The following is a 23,844-nucleotide window of genomic DNA, read 5'->3' as shown; positions in this document are numbered from 1 at the left end:
CCGACAGATGGAGAAACGACCCACCCAAACGCTGACTCTTTGGTAAGACAGACAGAGACTGTGACTTTGAGATTTTTTTTACTGTTAATCATTTTTGCATACAGGCTTAAAAATGTAAAACTCTAAGCAGAAATTTTCTGAAGCCATCTGTCTGAACAAAGGTTGCCCAGATTAATCTCAATGGGAAGAGTCGTTCCAGCAAAAGGCTAATTAAGACTTTGAAAAGCAACGTTCTGAATAATTCATTATGCAGCACAGTTGGTGTATGGCCGAGGCAGACATCATGACATTTGTCATGTCTCATCCTGTGATGTTTTCATGGCTGTCAGAAGCGTGTTGGGGCTAAAAGCAGTGTGTTGACAGCCTGTGTGGGCAAATCAGTGCTGACACAGAAATGATCCATACATATGAGATTCTATAGAGTTCATTGGTTGCAAAACATTCTGTAGCTTGGATCAGCAACTGATCAGTTGAATACTTTCACCGAATAAAATCAAAATAAAACAGGAATGGTCAAATTACTGCTGAACAAACCAGACTGGGGGATTTGTAGCATTAAAATGTGAATTTTGTCGACTCAATGGAGAAATAGAAATGCTGCATTTCACTCAAGTTGAAGCATAATATTGTTGAGTGAATGCTTTCAAAGAAAACTCAGATATATATTTTTTCCACATCTGTGTCATAGTGGAGTGTTAAAGGTTGTCACCTGCCACCTTTTTACAAGAAACCCACAAAAACATAGAAATATACCTCCAATGATAAACTAAAGGGTGCAATTTGTGATTAAAATAACCTTTTTTTTGGGATTATGGCATCTGAAGTGAATACTGACAGAGAAACTCAGAACAGGCAGAACAGAACCCTGGTATATTATTTGTAGCTGCCTGAGTTTTGCTGATGTTTTCTTTGGAGAGCTGTTGAGATTTCAGGAGGCTGTGAAGTCAGCAGAGTGGCTTAAAGCTGCTGTCTTCCAAATTACAACCATAAAAATCCAGACATATTCATTCTGCCTAATATTATTTACTAAATACATTAAAATCAAATGTCATGTTTGGAAAAATTTCAACAATGAAATCTAATTTGTGTTGATTATTTTTAATGTAATGTTTTTTATTATGTCTTTTTTGAAATTTGAATTCCAATATTAGTTATAGCATAATAATGCATTCAGCAGAAAAGACGGTGCATGATTTCGGGTTCATGAGAAACAGATGAGATTTTACTATTATTTATTTTGTTTTCACCAACTGAGTAAAATTTTTCAGGAATCACAAACTGTATTATAAAGAAGCTGCAACCAGTGTAAAACAATCGGCTACAGGTCAGTTTTCCCCTTTGCCACTTTGTCAAGCCAATTACAAACCTACACATTGCCATCTCACTTCCATTTTGCAGCCATAAAACATTTCTAGCTGATACTTATCCATTGCTTATCAGTTTATTCATTAGGGGCATCAATGATTGCAAAATGTTCAAATCCATTCTATAGGGCTATTTAAATGTAATTGTGTGATAGATTCTGTAGATTTCCTCCTATTTCCATTCAATGTGGTCCCCTCGTAAAAACGTTGACTCTTCATATGTATGACAGATTTTGACCCTAGATCAAACAAAAATAACTACAAATGTAAGCCATTGTGTAATGGAGTCTACATTTCATTTCAGTAGACTGAGTTCTTTTATAGAATAATCAATCCTTTCCTACAGACTAATAATTAAAAAGACCAACCTTTGACCTAACTTGAGGAAAAATCTGCCTTTAACTGAACACGTTACATAAAAAGAAGGTAGCAGGTTTGGATATTTAGGTGTTATTTTGTTTTACGAACTGTAAATAACAATCCTGCAGTGCAGTTGTGGATATTTGCTCACCATTTACATGCAGATATTTTGTTTTATATTTTTGGCCCTCTGGTTGATATGCTGAGCTAATCGAATCATAAAGAGATGGGGTCCACAATAAATTCAAACTTCTTCACTAAATCCTTATTCATAAAAGCCTTTGAAGGTATATGTATCATCATTCAACCTTGTAAAAAGAGCAGGTCACATGAGTCTTTAAAACCGTAAATTACTGATGTTCATGCTCATAAGTGCATAAAAACCTCTAATCCCACTGCATGTTCTTAAAAAACTCTCAGCAGTTTATCATCTTGTTACCACCACTTCAGTCTGCTTCATTCAGTCCTTTTATCAATGTTTTACATCAGCTGCCTTCTTGAAGTGCTATTTTATTCTGTTATTGTAAAGCGTAAACACAGCAGATCATATTAATCCTTTTTATGAATGTAATGATTTCCAACTGATCTTTAGCTGTCTCAGTTTTATTAACATGTCTTTGTTTCTCACCACTCATGGCTTATCCTGAAGAAGAACTTTCTTTAACCTGTTTGTGTGCCCTAATCTGCTCATTCAGAGGAATAAAAGCCTGGTTATCCCCTGTGGTCTGCTTCACTCCCTCTCTGAAAACAGTTTGAAGGTCACAGTAGCTCTTTGATGGCTGCTGTACTTTTGATTCCAGCTTCTTTGAGGCATTAGGAGGGAGGCTTAGCACTAACGCCACCAGAGGGTTTAGATCGGCTCCAGGAGGAGATTGGAGCCGTGAGGCCCAGCAAACGGATGACCGTTTTGTTGGGTGATACACAAGATAAGTGGGCAGAAAGTTCTGCATTGAAACATGACATGGACTTCCACTTTGGGTGGATGAAAGCAGCTTAAAGTAATTACATACAGGATCAATTTGAGGTAACTGTAAATAATCAGCTACATAAAACAGACATGCAACAAAAACACTGCACTGATCCTTGATGATCTCAGGTATCTCAGATATTATTGATGTTGGGGCGGGTTTTTGTCTCAGCTTAGTTTGAGAGTCTTTTCACCTGCTTTGGTTTCTCTTTGTGATGTCATGTTTCTCTGTACCTTTTATTTTTCTATGTTCAGACTCTGAACTTTCCTGGGCAATACTGTCTTGGTTTGTTTCTGACACTGACAGGTAAAATAGTTTTATTCATCATATATTCAGAAGCTGGGATTTGATGGAACCTTTGCAACATTTGTTCCCAACAAATGTCTCTCAAAAAGTGATCTTGGTAGATCCAATTAGTGTCAATGTGACAAAGAGTAAGACTTGCTTCACCAGCATTTCAGCTATGATTTCTGAAGATGAAATGAAATCTTACTGGTATTGATTTAAATCACAGGCATGCTCTGAATATAAACTGAATAATAATAATATAAACTCAAGATAGTGGACCAGTGTGGTTTGACTGATACATTCATTTGTGCTATAACAAGAGGAATTTAAATTAGGATTAAATTCAGAAACAAAGTTTGTTACGAATGTTTAATTTTATAAATTTTTCTCACTGCTTGCAATATTACATAAATTATCCTGCAAGAAACAGGAAAATGGCAAAAATAATATTTATTGGGAATACTTTTGGTGCCATTTTGCATCTTATAAATCCAAATGTCAGGATCAAATGTGTGTCTTTTATGATTGAGATGTACAAACTGGCGCACTTGAGAAAAGTATGTGATCCTGTTCTCCCAATTTATTTCCCTCTTTAAATATGTTGCAAGTTGCACACAGAAAGCCAGTACTTTTCATCTGCCTCCCCCCTTTTTTTGCTGACAGGACACCTGTAACCTGCAACTCTATGCGTTACATTAATGCTCAGCTTGGACTCCTGCTTTACTTGCACTGCCATACTTGCACAATGATCAGCTGCACTGTTGTATTGCTCTTGCATCTTATACTGCTCTATATTTACTCTCACTCACTTAAAACTGTGCACATATATTTATATTATATTGTAGATATGTTTATACTGTTTAATTTGTATTGTATTGCACCGACTACGCCAAAACAAATTCCTTGTATGTCCAAAAACGTACTTGGCAATAAAGCTTTTCTGATTCTGATTCTGATTTGCAGGTAATGTTGAATTTAAGATGCTGCCCTTATAGTTGTTTACATACACTGTTAAAAGACACAACTTTTTTCCTCTCTGACATTAAATAAGACTGAAGATTTCTAGTTTCAGGTCATTTAGGGTAACCACAATTATTTATTTCGGTTTGCAACTTTTGGGGGAGTTGGTTTTTTTTTTTTTTTTGCTTTTTTCAAAAATGCTTACATGCATTGTTAGCAATTGATAGAATCAAATTTAAACTCACCTGAATCCAACATTATCCTCTCACAAGCTTCTTGAAATATCTCGCTGGAATTTTGGCCCAATCCGCCTGATAGAGCTGGTATAACTGAATCAGTTTTGCAGGCTGCTTTGCTTGCACACACCTTATCAAGTGTACTCAAAGATTTTTTAAAGCCAGTTTGCAAATGTAATTTCCCATTTGGAAGACCCATTTGTCCCCATTCTTTAACGTCTAGGCTGATGTCTTCAGATGTTGCTTCAAAATGTCCACATAATGCTCTGTTATTTTAATGAAAATCCAGCTTTATGTAAAACGTATCTTGGCTAATTTTATTTTTCCATGATGTCACACAAGGAAGAAGTGTGTTTCAGGTGCCTTAACATCTATAAGGTGTATATTTAATTAATTGAAACTTACAAAGCCCTAACATCTTTTGCATTTTGGATGTATGCTTAGTAAAGGCTTAGTAATCTTGGTGTATGTAAACCTAAGAATTTCAGGGAAAGTAATGAAACATTCTCAAGAGTCCCCTCTGTCATTATTCATTTTTGTGAATGCTAATTGACCTAAAACAGAAAAAGCTTACTCTGATTTCATGACATTGCCTGAAAGAAAAGTTATCTTTCATTCTGTACATTGAACTTTCTTGTTAAACAGATTGCAGTATGTGTCTACATTTTTTCAAAGATTTATTATATTATTTAGTTACTTAGCTTTGCATATATAAAACTGGTTGCTGTCCTGGATCTTTAAGACATTTCCCTTCTTCTTTGCTGGAATCTAGTGGTTTCATAAGCCTCTTAGCCACTTACAAATTTGCTTATCTGAGATCAGTTAACTTCCTATGAAAATCCCCTATGAAGGAAACTTCATAGGAAGAATTGAGATCCCCTTCATAGTGGACCTTAAAGCTTTTTCAGCCCAGAAGGGACACACAGTCCTCTAGAGACGTCCTCTAGAGAAATACTGAATCATTATCTCAGATCAGGCAGGTTTCAGCATGGAAACATCTAAAACATGCAGGACAGTGGGTCCCAAAATCTCAAACAAATCTGAGATCATTGATGCCTCCAGGTTGGGCATCATTGCTTTGCACACTGAAGTGGGTTTGATGCAGAAAACAGATCCATCACATCCAAATTGTCATCGCAACAAATTTGCTGGGGGTTAAACAGTTTGCATGGCAAAGGGTTTAACAGGCAGACTTTCTGATGTTGTCGAACGCTCAGATTAATTTAATGAGAACTGATCCAAATATTGGGACAGAAACATTCACAAACTACTTTGCACCAAGAACGTTACAGGGAAAATCTGAATATAACTTGCACAATAAAATGAGAGAATAGATCACCAACATAGCATGAGCAACTGAGCAGTGTGCAAAACCAATAAACAAGTAAAAACAGCATGTATGTGGTCAAACCATTTAAACCATGGGCATGAAAAACTGCTTCTAATGCAGGTTCTGTTGAGTCTCAGAGGCTGCAGTGGAGAATTTGTAGTTTTTTTCTGTAGGAACAGAACAGCAGATTTATGATCCTGAGTTTTTATTTTGCCAGTCTCTTGTTGGTCGTCTCCAGCCAAATGCTCATCTTTGTGCTGCTCTTTTGGCTTCACTCAGTCTCCTTTGAACAAGACATTAATCTCAGTAGGATGAGCCAGTTAAATAAAGGTTAAGTAGATAAAACAAATGTGTAATGTGTCCTTTGTGACATCTTTACCCATTAAGTCTTAATGGAAAATCAGCAACTCCTCTCTTCCTCCTCCTGCTCCTGATGGTTGGCTGAAACTATAGCAACTCTAACAGGGAAGCAGGAATATTTTATTAGGTTATTAAAATAAAAGCAACCCCCAACCTCAGGCACCGACTTCCAGTCTTACCTTTGATGTAGAGCAGCACTAACAGGCCTCAGCTGAAGTCACTGGACTCTGGATGGTTATTTGCCTCTGATATAACCCCAATACTGTTTTTATGAACTGAGCATTAGTTATGCAGGGAAAAATCATCCGAAGCAGAATAAGAAGTACAACAAAATGGGTTTCATAAGGTGAGGAAAAATGATTAAACTTTTTTTTGTTTCCATTAAGCTTGCTGATGTTTCTTGGGTTCCCATGACTCTAAAGTGTAAGAACTGTTTTCTGTTTTCTTTTTCTAATGCAAAATCTGTCCACCTGAGTTCTCTGTCTGGGGTCTCCTCCCTGCCAGTTATGCCCAGAAAACATTCAAAGGGAAGCATCCTTATCAGATGCCTGAACCATTTGCAGAGGAGCAGTTGCTCGTCTCTACTGGCATTGATTTATGGTACCTTACAGCCAAAGATGATAGTTTTAATTACTGCATCGATCCACCAAGTCATAAAACTTGATGTTTATATACAGTTTGATTTGTTATTGCTTGTTACCCTCCTAATGTGTCAATGTGTCAACTTAAAAGACTTGAAAATGGGTTACATTTACTCACCAACATTACTACAAGGACCTCCAGAAGTTTGTTTTTGTGTAATGTGATTTACAAGCAGCATGCTCACTCCACCCTCTCCTCCACTGGATCTAAATGTGGGATGTTCTTTTTGCACTGGGGAGCCTGATGCTTGCTGACTCAGACTTCTGACCCAGATGAGCACCCTATATGGCTCAGTGTGTTAGTGGTGTACTGGGAAATTGTAAATCAGAAGCTGGCTTCAGGAGCAAGACACAGTTCTGGGGTGGCTACAGTCCAGCAGTGATGCTGCTAGTAATCTTTGTGTGGCCATTTCAGACACTGGTGGCATTGTATTCCCATTGATTTTGAATGGTATTATGTTACATCAAAAATGAGAGGAAATGGGTATGGTTTGTGGCGCAGCAGTGGAGTGTGTGACCCATGTATAGAGGCCTTAGTCCTCGACGTGGCTGTCCCGGGTTCAAGTCTTGACCCAGTGATGTTTGCCGCATGTCTTCCCCCTCTCTCCACCCCATTTCCTGTTTGCCTACTTTCAGGAAAAACAAACAAAAAAAATAAATAAAATAAAAGCCATTAATGTTTCAGAACAAAATATTGTGAAAAATTTTATTTAGCCTAATTATCTCCTTTTATCGAAGGAGCAGTGAGTTGTACAAAAACAGCAGAGGTGTGATGAGGTCTCATTGCATGAGATCTTGGGATATTAAAATGCTATCATATTTGTCATTAGAGAGAAATCTGTTTTGGTAAGACATATCCAGTTGCTGTCAGTTTGAGGCGTCATCTGGTGAATTAAGACTAAACGTTTTTATGAACACCAGATATGAACGTGAGTGCTTTCAGCTTGACACTCTGCTGTATATATGTCTGAGACTTAAGACTTATTTTGAAGTAAGAAAGTGAGCTGTCTTGTACTGGTGACTGTCAGCTAATAACAGTCAGCTGTCTGAAAACACTCACTTCTCACAAGCCAGTTTTAAATTGTGTTTCTGACAGCATTGTGTTTACTTGAAGGAAGCGTGAAACCGTCAAGTCATAGACAGCACATAAGCACATTTTAAGCACAATGAGAATACCACAACTGGCTAACTATTACCCAATATTGATCATAAAGGTGGTTTCTACTTTAAACCTTCTTATTAACACCAGTAGGCTATTTCACAGTTCGCAATTAGTCTGGACTGCATTTGATTATCTCAAATTCAAAATCTGAAACACTGATCAAACCTTACTGGCAATTCTCAAAGAACGCAGCAACATATTCCCCAAGGCATTTGTGGGAGCTAAATGTGTGCAACCCTGCACGTGCTTTTCATTCTGAAACTGGCCCACAGTCAGAACTACTAAAATTGTCACAGTAGGGTTTTGGGGTCGACCGAAACACAGACAAGAGCTTGGGCGCAGCATTTCAATCAGTCTTCAGTTTATTCAAAATATCAAAACCGTATCAAAAACACACTGAAGGTACTGACCAGAGTCTGAATTCAAAACAACTTACTGACACTGCAGGAACATGGCAAGGACGAGGGTTGCGAGGGTTGCGAGCGTGAATGAACAGGCAGAACAGAGTGTGAACAAACAGAGGAACCAGCAGGGAACAAAGAGCACAGACCAACTAATATACAGGGAGACGTGAGAGGAGAACAAAGGGCAGATAATCAAAGAGACACAGAACAGGTGTGGCAAGGAGACAGGGAGGCTGAAGGGACAGGTGGAACTGATTAACCAATAAAGAGAAACAAAGACCTAAGCAGAACAATAGACTAAACCAAAACATAAGAAATCTAGAATAACCAAGAGGTAAATGAAACAGAGGAACTGGAAGGAACAGAAGAATAACAAGAACCTAAGGCCTAAGCAAAAGGAAACCATAAAGAAACCCTGACTACAAGTAAAGAAACAATCACTGAAAGAACAATCTGAGAATGAAGCAGAGGACTAGAATAAAAGTAAACAATAACTCAAGCTGACCTAACAGGAAGAAGAACTGGAACACTAGAACCTAAACATAAAGAACTAAGCTAGACAGAACAGAATAAAAATACAGAAAGGGAATAAAGATGAGGAGGAACAGAAAACATAGACTAGAAAAACAAGAAGAGTGCAAGGTGAAAAAATACCAAACATAAATAAACACAGAGATACTAAAAGACGAGCTAAGGAATCCAGGAGAACAAAGAACCATAATATAGAGAGTAATCATAATAATAGAACCATAAGGAAAACTTAGTAAGGGAGGAAAACAACAAAACACCAGGAGGCGGTAGCAGGAGCAAAACACACTAATAAACATAATAGAAACATCTAGACAAAATAAACCATCACAGAAACCATAAGACAAATCCAAAATGTCACTCCGTGACAAAAATAGCTTCATTGAGGATATAGTATCTCTTTCTACACTGGAATAGTTTTTCATATTTAGATTATGCATGAATTTAGAAGCAACCACACCCATAGTTTTTTCTGACAGCCTAAATGTATTTCATATTATGGCCAGTTGCTTGATCTTTGAGCTGTTTGTTTTCCACACAGATTGTGTGGTCTGTGTGTGCCCAGAAGGAGGTGTCCATTGCTTGCAGGATGTAATCGTTTGTAGTCAAACTGGTTTATTGTAAAGTAAGTCAGAGATCTGACTACATGTGAAAAAATGAAAATTCTCAATTTTTACCAAATATTACAAAAATCTTGTTTTCATAAACCTGATATAAAAAATAATCTAGTATCAAAGCTACTGTTCTCAAAGCAGGACATGACCAGCATACAAGAGATTAAGTAGAATCACCTTTTCAGGATGGATGCAAAGTTGGTTTCACAGAAAAACCTGTCTGAACTTTGTATACGAGAGCATTAATCAGAAGTCACCTTCTGCTCACCTTCCTTCAAACAATGGTCACTGTGTGCGACTTACCTGCAGGCAACGGTTTCAGCCAACACAAAGCATTTTACCCCTATTATCTGTTCCCTATTGGTTACAGCCTCAGAAAAGCCTCAATGGGATGCTGCTGTTCTCCATGTGGAAGAACCACTGCCAATGGCCATTTTGCATTAATTAGAATCTACCACCAAGTTCCATGATTTACCCAGCTGTCCGGGATAATCCGTTTCAGTAGTGCTATTGATTCCTGCATCGTGGCCCTAATTTGTGTTTAGCCCATACTGCACCCCTTACACCTATGGCTGTGAAAGCAACCCTAATTATTTCAGTTATTACTGTGGCAAAAGAGGCTGCTCTGATTTTTTTTATTTTAGTTTGAGGATGAGACGACCTCCTGGTTTTTAATAATTTTACTCCTGCCCTCTCAGTGTATTTTTCAGTGATTTTAGAGAAAAGTAAAAATGTAACTGATGTAATCAGAATTAGTGGAACAGAGGTGGTTATAGAAATGATTTCAGTGTATTCTTCTCTCAGAAGGAACACCGAGGCATCGGCGACTCTCTGCACAACATTTTCTGGCTTAAATGAACCGTAACGCCTCCACCAAATAATTAATTTCTCCTTCTCTCCCCTCTCCTCGTCTCTCTCGTTTCTCTGAACTCCAGGCTTGTGGATTTCACAGTTCAGCAAAGTTACAGGGAATGAAACAGTAATAGATTCTTGTAGCCATTTGTTTCTTGAAGAATAAAATAGAATAGGAACATAAAGAACATCTCTCTTTGTCCATTTTCAGGTTCCTTTCTTTAAATATTTTTTCATCCCTCTCCTGGGTTGCTTTTCCTTAGTCTCCCACAGGTTAAATAAAAACAAAAGATGAACTCAGCTTTCATGTGCATTGTCATAGTAGAACATTAGATGTGTCACACCTTTGTAAACTCTGGACACTGAAAACTATCTGTTCCTATAAACAAATGTTCAACATTTCAACATTTACTAGATATGTATAATTGCATAAAAGTAAATATGTTCTCTCTTTTTTTGGCCTTGATTGTTTTTTATAAAGACTTTTGACTTCATAGTGTAGAGAAATGTAAGCACAAAATGAGTAAATTGGCAACTATGTACAGAAACTGCTTTCATAGCAGATTACATAATGGAAGGACTTAGGGAGTTTATTGGATGGATTGGTCAGTTTACTGACATAAACCCAGGTGTAAAGCAAATTCCACAAATCTCCATTAGAGATGATGTCTGGGTGTTAGGAAAACCATTACATAAGCTTAATGTTGGCCTGTTGTCTCCATTCCAAAACCAGTTTGGGTGTTTGTTTGGGAACATTGTCCTGTTGGAACACCAAACTGTATCTAATTAACCATTTAGTTGTTGATTTGAGGTGAAATGGAAAAATATGGATGTAGATGCGGTCACTTATTATACCAACCACACTGTATAATTCCCCAGTATCAATGGTACTGAAACATCCCCAAATCATTATGTTACCACCCCAATGATTGTCAATGACACTGTTTTTAAGGTTTTTAAGGTTGAATCTTTGGTGGCTCCTGGGTTGTTTCTGAACATCCAAAACCATTTCTTTTTTTACGAGAGGGACAGTTTGTGTCTTCTTCCAGTCCTTGACAAAGTGTTGACACATTTAATCCACTGATATATGCTAACAATTTCTTTAATTTGAGAATATGGAAATCTGTTGGCGTGCCTCAAGCAGAGAAAACATCTAAGGAGATTGCAGAAACTACAAATATTGAGTTAAGAACTGTCCAACGCATTAAAAACTGGAAGGATAGTGGGACCCATCGTCTTCGAGGAAGAAATGTGGGCCAGAAAAAAACTTCTGAATGATCGTGATCGGTGATCACTTAAATGGTGAAATCAAATTAAAGAAAAACAACATTAGAACTCCGGGCTATGTCTAATAGTGAAAGTAAGAACATTTTCACACGCACAATGCCAAGGGAACTCAAGGGATTGGGACTGAACAGCTGTGAAGCCTTAAGAAAACCACTAATCATTGAGGCTAACCGGAAAAAAATGCTTCAGTTTGCTAGGGAGCATAAAGATTGGAATCTGGAGCAATGGAAGCAGGTCATATGGTCTGATGAGTCCAGATATAACCTGTTCCAGACTGATGGGCGCATCATGCCTAGTACCTACTGTACAATCCTGTGAGGGCAGTGCTATGATCTGGGGTTGCTGCAGTTGGTCAGGTCTGGGTTCAGCAACAGTATGTGTTCAAAGAATGAGGTCAGCTGACTACCTGAATATACTGAATGACCAAGTTATTCCATCAATGGATCTTTTCTTCCCTGATGGCACAGGCATATTCCAAGATGATGCTAGGATTCATCGGGATCGAATTGTGAAAGAGTGGTTCAGGGAGCATGAGACATCATTCTCACACATGGATTGGCCACCACAGAGTCCAGACCTTAACCTCATAAGGATTCTTTGGGAGAAGGCTTTGTGCAGTGGTCAGACGCTACCATCATCAATGTAAGTTCTTGGTGAAAAATAAATGCAACACTGGGTGGAAATAAATCTTGTGGCATTGCAGAAGCTTATCGAAACAATGCCACAGCGAATGCGTGTCGTAATCAAAGCTAAATGCGCTCCAACGAAATATTAGTGTGTGTGACCTTTTATTTTTGGTAGCAACTTTTTTTTTGCCATGCAGTGTATGTTGTATAATATTTTCACCCTGAAAAAAAAAAATAAACCATTGAAGCCCAAAATTGTTGATATTCATACCCATGATTCATGGATGGAAACGTTTAAATGTATCTGATCATAATATAGTCTTTCAGCTGGTTTATTCCTTTCTTTGTGCTTCCTTTCTTGGATGCCTTCTTCTTGTATTCTCTAACACTGAGTCATATCTTTAGGAGCTCGAATGAAAGGTTGAAGAATGAATCTTCTGTTACTCAATAATGTAACGACCATCCTCCTTTGGACGACCTTATAAGACGACCAGTCTGTTCATTGGTTTACAAGCAGCAGAGTCAGGAATGACAGGAGATCAGGTCTGTGATGTGAATGATTTACAGGCTGGGTTTACAGCCTCGCTGGTAAACCAGACAAACCGAAGGAGACGAATCAGATGAGACAAGGTCAAAATAATTTGTTGTGACGGTGAGAAGGACTGAAGTTATGGATGAATCCTGAGTGTTTGTGGGGCAAACAAGGGGATTGCATAAGATATTTAGATTTCTTAACCGAATGAACAGGTCTCTTTAAAATCTCGAGAACCTTGCAAAACATTACGTACGTGTTGCACAATGAGTACAGTAAAGGTCATGAGTTGGTCAGTAGGGAAGATCATCTCATGTTTTTGTGCACAAACAACCATCGCTGCATCACTTCTGACAAAGTTTTACAAAGTTAAAGAAACCTGAGAAAGAAAAAGCTGAAACATGCAGACGTTAGGATACAGTTTTTGCCAAACAGCTTGGCGGCTGAATTAGAATTTTCGTCTTATTGTCAGCTTAAAAACTTAAATAAATTCTGTTTTTCACACTCCACAGAGCACCTCAGCCCATTCAGATATATTTCTGCTTTATTCATACAGTGCCACCTTACAACCTACTAACCTACATATCACACAGAAGGTTAAAGTTCAGGTCATATTTGATAAACTAATTTAATTGAATTTATTCAGATTCAGAATAATTAAGTTCATAAGATCCAGATTCTTTCCTGAGATATTATAGAACACTTCCACTTAGTGATGGGCCGCTGCACTATGATCTGATCTGTTCTGAATGGGCTGCTTATCTGCTTCCCTGCGGCTCAGGACCACAGTAACGCACCCAGCTCATCAGGGTGTTGCACCAGCTGAACAAAATGTCAAAACTTTCTTAAAACTAAGAGTGAACATGTTTTTAATCAAAGGTTATGTACAGATATGTGTACGCTAAAATATATGTATGCTAAAAATATTTTGACAGAAAAAATGTATAATAAAAAAATGCATTTTATGGTCTCTAATTTGCTATGTTGCAATTAAATAAATATCATTCTTGCAGATGAGGAAATGAAAAGATAAAATCTTTAATTTGATTAAATTTACCTTTCAGAGCATTCATAAAGAAGTGGGTTGTAGTGTAGAAGAAAATGCATTTTTAAATAAGACAAGATCTGAAGTAGATTCAAAACCACAACTGGGAAAGATGGCAATCTATTTCAAGAACAGAACCTCAGGGATGACTGCTGCCAAAATGGAAAGTCATATTTAAAAGCACAGTGAATAACGGTAGTAATGTTTTAATTTTATCTTATAGAGAGGAGAATGAAAAGGTACTTTAATAGTAGAAAATGCTAACAGAAGTCTGAGATGATGCATAGAATGGCTTTAAATGCTTTATAATCACAGAGAGTGATGCAAAATGTCTTTAAACAAGCTATCAATAGAAATAATAGAGAAACAAAACTAAAAATAAACCTTTAAACTACAACTTAATACATAAATAATACCTGGATATAATAGATATAATAAAATATATATTATATCCAGTTGGTTTATATTTATCTGTAAACCACATTTTAAATTTTAAATATAAATGACTGAAGTTCTTCGATGTTCCTCAGGATTATTTTATGAGCAATTGGATGAGTTGTTGATACACTCCTGGGAAAGTTAAGTAATTTTTTTTTTTTCTTCTTTTGTGAAAAATTTTGTTCTCACTAACAATGTCTCCACCATCTTGAATTATCTTGTACTCTTTTAATAAATCCTCAAATATATATATATATATATATATATATATATACTCGTACTCGTACTCGTACTCGTTGTCTTCCGCTTTATCCGGGACCGGGTCGCGGGGGCAGCAGACTCAACAGAGACGCCCAGACGTCCCTCTCTCCAGACACCTTCTCCAGTTCCTCCAGGGGGAGCCCAAGGCGTTCCCAGGCCAGTCAAGAGACATAGTCCCTCCAGCGTGTCCTGGGCCGTCCCCTGGGCCTCCTCACGGTGGGACGTGCCTGGAACACCTCCCAAGGAAGGCGTCCAGGAGGCATCCGGTATAGATGCCCGAGCCACCTCAACTGGCTCCTCTCGATGTCGAGGAGCAGCGGCTCTACTCCGAGCCCCTTCCGGATGGCCGAGCTCCTCACCCTATCTCTAAGGGAGTGCCCGGCCACCCTACGGAGGAAGCTTATTTCAGCCGCTTGTATCCGGGATCTCGTTCTTTCGGTCATGACCCAAAGTTCATGGCCATAAGTGAGGGTAGGAACGTAGACCGACCAGTAAATTGAGAGCTTTGCTTTTCGGCTCAGCTCTCTCTTCACCACAACGGACCGGCACAGCGCCCCCATTACTGTGGCAGCCGCACCGATCCGTCTGTCGATCTCCCGCTCCATTCTTCCCTCACTCGTGAACAAGACCCCGAGATACTTAAACTCCTCCACTTGAGGCAGGAACTCCCCTCCAACCTGAAGAGGACAAGCCACCCTTTTCCGGTCGAGTACCATGGCCTCGGACTTGGAGGAGCTGATCCTCATCCCAGCCGCTTCACACTCGGCTGCGAACCGCCACAGCGCATGCTATAGGTCTTGGCTAGAGGGGGCCAGCAGGACCACGTCATCTGCAAAAAGAAGAGACAAAATCCACTGGTCCCCAAACCCGACCCCCTCCGGCCCTTGGCTGCATCTAGAAATCCTGTCCATAAAAGTTATGAACAGGACCGGTGACAAAGGGCAGCCCTGCCGGAGTCCGACATGCACTGGGAACAGGTCCGACTTAGTGCCGGCAATGCGGACCAAACTCCTGCTCTGCTCGTACAGGGACCGGATGGCCCCTAGTAAAGGGCCCCCGATTCCATACTCCTGGAGCACCCCCCACAGGGCATCACGAGGGACGCAGTCGAATGCCTTCTCCAGGTCCACAAAACACATGTGAACCGGTTGGGCAAACTCCCATGAACCCTCGAGCACCCTGTAGAGGGTGTAGAGCTGGTCCAGTGTTCCACGGCCGGGACGAAAACCACACTGCTCCTCCTGAAGCCGAGGTTCGACTATCGGTCGGACTCTCCTCTCCAATACCCTGGCGTAGGCCTTACCAGGGAGGCTGAGGAGTGTGATCCCCCTGTAGTTGGAACACTCCCTCCGGAAGGGGGACCACCACCCCAGTCTGCCAGTCCAGAGGCACTGTCCCCGACCGCCACGCAATGTTGAAGAGACGTGTCAACCATGACAGCCCTACAACATCCAGAGACTTGAGGTACTCAGGGCGGATCTCATCCACCCCCGAAGACCTGCCACCGCGGAGCTTTTTAACCACCTTCAGCCTGGGTGATGAAAGAGTCCGACCCCGAGTCCCCAGCCTCTGTTTCCACCACGGAATGCGTGATGGCAGGATTGAGGAGATCCTCAAAGTACTCCTTCCACCGCCCGATAATGTCCTCAGTCGAGGTCAGCAGTCTCCCGCCCCCACTATAAACAGTGTTGGTGAAGCACTGCTTCCCCCTCCTGAGGCGACGGACGGTTTGCCAGAATCGCTTCGAGGCCAACCGGTAGTCCTTCTCCATGGCCTCACCGAACTCCTCCCAGGCCCGTGTTTTTGCCTCTGCCACAGCCCGGGCCGCAGCACGCTTGGCCTCACGGTACCCGTCAGACGCCTCAGGAGTCCCACAAGCCAACCACAGCCGATAGGACTCCTTCTTCAGCTTAACAGCATCCCTTACTGCCGGTGTCCACCACCGGGTTCTGGGATTGCTGCCGCGACAGGCACCGCACACCTTACGGCCACAGCTACGGGCAGCAGCATCGACAATAGATGCGGAGAACATGGTCCACTCGGACTCTATGTCTCCAACATCCCCCGGGATCTGGTCGAAGCTCTCCCGGAGGTGGGAGTTGAATACATCCCTGGCCGAGGGCTCCGCCAGACGTTCCCAGCAGACCCTCACTATGCGCTTGGGCCTGCCAAGTCTGACTGGCTTTCTCCTCCTCCAGCGGATCCAACTCACCACCAGGTGATGATCAGTTGACAGCTCAGCCCCTCTCTTCACCCGAGTGTCCAAAACATGCGGCCGAAGATCTGATGATACGACAACAAAGTCGATCATCGACTTCCTGCCTAGGGTGTCCTGGTGCCAAGTCCACTGATGGACACCCTTATGTTGAACATGGTGTTTGTTATGGACAATCCGTGACTAGCACAGAAGTCCAATAACAAAACACCACTCGGATTGAGATTGAGGAGGCCATTCCTCCCAATCACGCCTCTCCAGGTGTCACTGTTCCCCAGCAGAATAATGGAGTCCCCGGGAGGGGCACTATCCAGCACCCCCGACAGGGACGCCAAGAAGGCCGGGTACTCTGCACTGCCACTCGGCCTGTAGGCTGAAATGATAGTCAGAGACCTCTCCACAACCCGAAGGCGCAGGGATACGACCCTCTCATCCACTGGGGTAAACCCCAACACGAGACGGCTGAGCTGGGGGGCAACAAGCAAACCCACACCAGCCTGCCGCCTCTCCCCCTGGGCCATTCCAGAGTAGAACAGAGTCCAACCCCTCTCAAGGAGATGGGTTCCAGAGCCCACGCTGTTCGTGGAGGCAAGCCCGACTATTTCTAGTCGATATCTCTCGATCTCCCGCACAAGCTCAGGCTCCTTCCCCCCCAGCGAGGTGACATTCCACGTCCCTAGAGCCAGCCTAAGCATCCGGGGATCGGGCCGCTGAGGTTTCCACCTTCGTCCGCCACCCAATCCTCTTTGCACCGGTCCCTCACGGTTCCCCTTGCAGGTGGTGGGCCCACTGGGGGATGGCCTCGCGTCTCTCGTTCGGGCTTGGCCCGGCCGGGTCCCGCGAGGAGCAACCCGGCCACCAGGCGCTCTCCGACGAGTCCCGACCCCAGGCCTGGCTCCAGGGTGGGACCCCGTCTCCGCCGTACCGGGCGACGTCACGTGCCTCGATATTTTTTTCTTCATGAGGGATTCTTGAATAACTCTTTGTCTGACCCATCACCTAGAGCCTGTTTGCTATGGGAGACCCTACCAGGGGCATTTAGGCCCCAGACAACATAGCCTCTAGGATCATTTGAGCACTCAAACCCCTCCACCACGTTAAGGTGGTGGTTCAAGGAGGGGTATATATATATATATATATATATATGAAATATATAAAATATATAAAGAATTAAATAGGATGGATTTCTGGCTTTAAAACAGGAACACACTCTACAAATATTGAATAAAGGATGTCAAAACCTCATTAATGAAAAGCTGAAGCTTTGAAATATATGGTAATTTAAACTCTTAATGTTTTGAGGTTGACAACAATTAAACATGAAATTTAAATCCTATCAATCATTAAAATCCATTAAACACAGCCTTGAAAAGTCAAAACTTCACTATAATAGTGGATACAGATAATCCACCAGCACTTAAAGATATCCTATAATAATAATAAAAAAATCTATTTCACAATTAAAATGAATCCAAAAACAATTTAAGTCCCATCACAAAATGTGCTCACAGTTTTCTAATAAATCTATTAGTTGTGACTGACTGCTATTGGAATATTAAATATGTTTGAATGAAAATGTGGCATTAGTTTTTTGCTATAATATGTTTCAATAACCCCAAAAAACTCAAATGATCCACCCCTGTGTGGTTCTTCAGGCCACATTCACACATGATGGTAAAATAATCAACTGCGTTGTTAAAATCAAACACTGCTGTTGGTTAATTTAAAAAATGATTGAACTGCTAGCTGTGGCAGTATTCGGATGACAGGATTTAAGTTGGAATAAATCCAGATCAATTTATTCCTTGTCCAATTCTGGCTGCTTTTTATACCTGTAAACAATGTGAACATTTTGTACAAATGTACTTAAACTGGTGTGGATCAGTATGTTTTTCATCTTTTTATACATAACGGAGATGAATAGTCATAAAATCCTCAGATTTCACAGTTTAATTGTACAATGTTTTCGAAAAACCTTGTTCCACTTTTATTACCTGTCTTTTTTTTGGTGTGCTGTGCCAGTCTGCCTAACCCTGCAGTACTTTTTGTTTATTTTTTAAGCTTACAAAGTGATTTCTAAAGCTTTAGATTTGCATGAACCACAACACCAAATAGAATCAACTTAATCTTCTTAAATGCTATGACAAGATTAACCACCTATTTAAAAAACAAGATGGAGATTTTTCCTCTCCAGCTCATACCCCTGTTGGCTTATATTCATAGAAACTATTTCAAAATGTATAATCCTATGCAACAGAGATGGTGTCTCTGGGAATTTCCAGGGGTTAGGACAATGGGGGTTAAAATGTGTGAACAACAAAAGTAGCCTTACAGAAACATTAAAGATTTCTTTCATGATTTCTCCGTTGCAGCCGAGTTGATTAAACCTCTGGCAGTAAAATATTTGCATGAGCTGTAATAAATTAAACAAACCATCAGAAACTAAGACAGAACTCAAAGTTCAGCAAAAAATGTTTACTCCTTAGTTTCTATGAATTTGGATGCAAAGCTGAAATCTTTAAATGATCCGTTCTTGGAGGTTGGAAATAAAAAGGCACACCTGGGCAGTGGTCTGAGGAAACACTTACTCGCCATCCTCTGCTTCTTCTTCCAGCTCCTTGAGTCGTTTTAGCTTGCTATATAAATAGCAGCGTTCAAGGCATTTTGAAATGAGTCCAGCCTTGTTTGTTCTGTTTGTGCAGTGAACTCATCCATAATGTAGAGCTCAGAGTCATGGCTCTTCCACAGCATATACCAGCAAATATTCTGCTTGTAAGCAGACATAAATACATGCAAACATAGGCATAATGCACTTTACACGTGAGGACTATGTTCTTGTTACCTATTTGTTCTCACTGTTGTGCCACAGCAGTACTTGAAGTACAGGCCCTGCACATACATATTTACTACAGTGGACATATTAATATTTTCATCCATAATTCCCTCCACCTCTGCAGACCCAGGGGCCTATGAGCTGAAGCTCATGTCTGGATGTCATGATGGGCTACAAGCAGCAGAATTAATATTTACAGTGCTCAGAGATCAGGGTTCAGCATGTATTTACTTGCACATAAAATAAATCATAAATCTCACCATAGAGGAGGCTGGAGAGTAAACACAAACAGGGCTTGTGAGATAAAATGCTGGTGGGGCTTTAGAGGAACATCTGACCTCAGAGGTAACAAACGCCAGAGGATTATTTCCAGTGCAACCCAGGAAGAGGGGCATTTAAAGCGCCACCTTCTGGTAAAATGTAGTAAAGTGAAAGCCTGCTGGGAACACAGAACTTCTAATTGCAAATTTAGTCAGATAAATCTGAATTACCATTTTACAATTTGCAGTTCGAGAAAACTTGATCTGCAACGAACTAGACAGAATTACTACTTCCAATTTGTCTCATAATTGTGCTACTTTTTTTTAAAGATTGCGATCATTTAAGATGATTTGTTACTTAAATTTCCTCCAGCTGCCTTATATGTACACTGCAGTACTAGCTGCACAAAGATTTGCCCTGCAGGGACAATAACGATTTCTGAACTTGACTGGACTCTGGATAGGATGATCTACTTGTCATTTTTCTTTCATATCAGTGCGAGGACAGACAATCTAATAACATCCTGAAATTATTCCAAAGCGCCAAATAAAAAACTCAAATAAACAGAGCTCCAAATATTGGAGCTCTGAACAGACTAATATCCTTAATCTGAAAAATATTTTGAGGTATGTATGGATTCTTGATTATATTTTTATAACTGAAGGATAAAAATAAAGCTGGTAATAGACTGTTAACCTGAATTTGTCTTATGAATGTGAAGCTCTGTGGCTACCAGTCTAACCATATGGAGAAGTATACCCTGTCACTGAATTGTTTTTCATTCACAGTACTGTTACTGGTACTAATGTTAACTGCCTTCAAGCCTGAATCCCACATTAAATGGAGAAGTAGAAATTCAGTCGGACCTTCATTATTATAAATACAAGTCAATGTCTGAAGGACAAACACCTGTGTTTACTTCCTTTCAGCTGGCTTTTGTCCACCAGCTGATAAACATTCATTTTTATGTACTTAACATTTATAAACAACAATAGAAAAGACAATCTTAGGATATTAGCTGTTGAATGTGGGTCTTTATCGGCCTCTTATCGCATTAACATTCAGCATTTTCCATTTGTCAGATCATTTTATCCCAAGGTACCTCAGGCATTAATGAGGGGAGCCAAAGTCTGAGTGGATGTCCTCGGCGCCACCATATCAGTGCTTTCTCTTCTCGAACAAATCACATTCAGTGAAACCTGTGAGTCTGTGAAAGTTTCCTGTTCAAACACCAGGTCTCTGAACACACTGACATGATGTCTAAGAAAATGACAGAAAACACTGAAATCCTTCAAGAACCCCTCATGACGACTACAAAATCGAGGCATGTGACGTCGCCCTGAGGATGCTTTGAAAACTATCAGATACGTATCCGATTAGTACCACATATGAAAGTGGAACAATTCGAATTATTTTGGAGGCGAAAAGATCGGAATTGGGTCGTTCTGAATGCCATGAAAAAGTCGGACATGGGTCGCATATGGGCAGGAAAGTTGGGTTTGGGCAGCATTTGCCTGCAGTGTGAACGTAGCCTAAATGGATCCTATCTATTGTTGCCGTCCTGCACAGAACCATTTAACTAGCACAGTGCCGTATACAGCCTAATGTAATCATTCATGCAATATCCCAATTTGGTCTTAACTGATATCCTTGAGCCAATCACACTGTGGTTCCCAAGCAGGTCACTGCAACTATCCTAAAATTTTATAATAAACTCACATCTTAAAAGTTTTCAGCCCCCTTTTATCTCCATCCTCATCACCAAACCTGATGTCTGGCCAGGTCTGAAATAGTCTGACCTGCCTAAAAATATAACTTCCTTTGGCCTCTAGGCACCAAGCACAGTTAAGGGTGGGTGCAATTTGGAGGTGTGGTTGATTCAGGTCAAAGTATTTTCATGTATGAAGCAAGTCTAAGATTTCAAGTAATTGAGATTTTGATACTTTAGTGTTGAACTGTGCTGCAGATTAGTATCACTCAGTTTAGTTGGGAGACTGCAAGATTGAGGCTGCTTGATGATGCACTGACTTTAAGCCTTCTGAGAGAAATTTGTGAAATTGGGTCATAAATAAAACTAGCTTGACTTTCACTGTCATGATATCAGTGGTTCTGGCTTTAAACGTACAACACATTTCATCAGCACAGACATGTCTCTGGTGAAAAAGATCTGTGTAGCACCTCGTGCCTTACAGCTTCTTCTTCCAAAGTGTTTCCCCCCTGATTTACAACTGGTAGTTCTTTTTGCCCTAAAGCCTGACTGACAGGGGGGCTTCCTGCCTGCTTTAAATGCTTGTTGACGGCCATTATCTGAGGGGTAATTGGGATTTTTTTTCAAAAATTCCTTCTAATGGTTGAGCCTTATAATGCTCTTCTATTTTTTAAATTAATTTGTGTTTTCTGACGTTTAGTCTGGGGCAAATATGACTCATTGCTAGAGAAACAGAGAAAAGGGTAAAACGCAGCATTTTTTTCACATTCCCTGCTGAATTAGCATTGTGTTTGCAGTTAAAATGAAAACATCGACTGAAATCTGTCTCCTGATTCTCCCAGCTCCTTTCATTTTAAATCTCTCTTAATCTCTGCGTTTCTCCAAAATCCCCTGCTGATAGCTGAAAGATATTACATCTCATGTACAGTAAATAGATGTTGTCAGTCTTTATCTTTACTGCTGCTTAGGTTCCCAGAAAAACAACATGCTTGCGCCGGTTGCTGTTGCTATAAGCCTCCAGGTTTCATCACGCTCGGTTATTCGTTCAAGTCAGACCTGTAAGACAAATACCACAACTATTTTAAAAACCATGTAAAAATGGATATATAAATGTATTTTTGCCTGTTTATTTATTCTGCAGAAAAATCATTTTATTGGTATAAAGATTTTTTTCAAGCCTTTCAGTTTTCTTTTCCATCAGGTCTTGTTTCTAAAGTTCTTATATTATTATATTGGACAACAAAGTGTATCTTTGTATACAGTGGGTAGGGAAAGTAATCAAACCCCTTAAAATTTCTCACTCTTTGTTTCACTGCAGTCATTTGCTAAAATCAAAAAGGTTCATATTATTTCTCATTAATGTACACTCAGCATGACATCTTGACAGAAAAAAAACAGAAATGTAGAAATTTTTGCAAATTTATTAAAACAGAAAAACTGAAATATCACATGGTCATGAGTATTCAGACCCTTTGCTGTGACACTCATATTTAACTCACATGCTGTCCAATTCTTCTGATCCTCCTTGAGATGGTTCTACTTCTTCATTGGAGTCCAGCGGTGTTTAATTAAATTGATTAGACTTGATTAGGAAAGGCACACACCTGCCTGTGTAAGACCTCACAGGTCACAGTGCATGTCAGAGAAAATGAGAACCATGAGGTCGAAGGAACAGCCCAAGGAACTCAGAGACAGAATTGTGGCACAGATCTGGCTATGGTTACAAAATAATTTATGCAGCCCTCAAGGTTCTTAAGAGCACAGTGGCCTCCATAATCCTTAAATGGAAGAAATTTCAGATTAATGAAGAAGTTTCTGTAATGTCTAAGGGTTGTTATTGCAAATAATTAATAATACTGTTTAGAGTTACTTTGTAAATGTAATGGCTTGTTTGCATTTTGTACTTTGTGCTGCTTTTTATCTTGGCCAGGACATCAGTGTAAAAGAAACTAATAATCTCAATGGATTTCTTTGCTGGAAAAAAAGGTTAAATAAGAGACTAATACTTTATGCATGTTATACGTCTTTAAACACAAACATTTGTCTTACTTTACAGAAAGTATCTTTAGGGTATTTCTAGGTAACTGTTTTGTAGCTGTTTGGAATATCAATAAACCACAAAAGTTTTATATTTTCAAGCTGGACAAACAGTGAATTGGTATGGTCACTCCAACTCAATTTATAAATGTGCTTTTTTTGAAGACTAAAAAATAAGTGTGTGCCAGTACAGTTTAAATAAGATAAAGCTATTTAACAGTAGAGAATATAAAATGAGCTATAAGAAATGAATGCATTAACTGACAATATATGTACAACTTCAGGCTGTTGCTCTTTTTGCTACTGTTTTAACTTGGGCACAAGTAGAAGAAGCACAGCTCATGGTTTTTCCTCACCACTGTTGTTCTAGATCAGAAATCAAAGTCTGGACTGTGATCTGCATCTGGACTGAACCAAAAGACAGTGTGGACTCATTCCAAACCTTTTTTCACTAATTCCCAAGTGTAAAACAATATGGTTTATATTGTGGAATTTGGCATTTAAAAACATTCAAAGTCATAGATTTTGGTATGT

At 40.0% G+C, this 23,844-nt stretch overlaps 1 protein-coding gene and 1 long non-coding RNA gene across 3 annotated transcripts in view; one reads left to right on the top strand and one right to left on the bottom strand.

The window, feature by feature from the left end:
• grid1b (glutamate receptor, ionotropic, delta 1b) overlaps window positions 1-23,844 on the top strand; it is a 705,375-nt gene that overhangs the window by 187,227 nt on the left and 494,304 nt on the right. The gene's annotated exons all lie outside the window — the stretch shown is intronic.
• On the bottom strand, window positions 4,905-7,109 carry LOC124875132. Its single transcript, XR_007039978.1, has 4 exons — window positions 6,626-7,109; window positions 6,046-6,128; window positions 5,886-5,964; window positions 4,905-5,789 (listed from the first exon to the last, which is right to left on the bottom strand). It is a non-coding gene; the product is annotated as an uncharacterized LOC124875132 (long non-coding RNA).

This window comes from Girardinichthys multiradiatus, chromosome 10, assembly GCF_021462225.1.
Source record: "Girardinichthys multiradiatus isolate DD_20200921_A chromosome 10, DD_fGirMul_XY1, whole genome shotgun sequence".
Classification (NCBI taxonomy): domain Eukaryota; kingdom Metazoa; phylum Chordata; class Actinopteri; order Cyprinodontiformes; family Goodeidae; genus Girardinichthys; species Girardinichthys multiradiatus.
The sequence above is the reverse complement of the archived record's forward strand: the minus strand, read 5'-3'. Positions and strand labels throughout refer to the sequence as shown.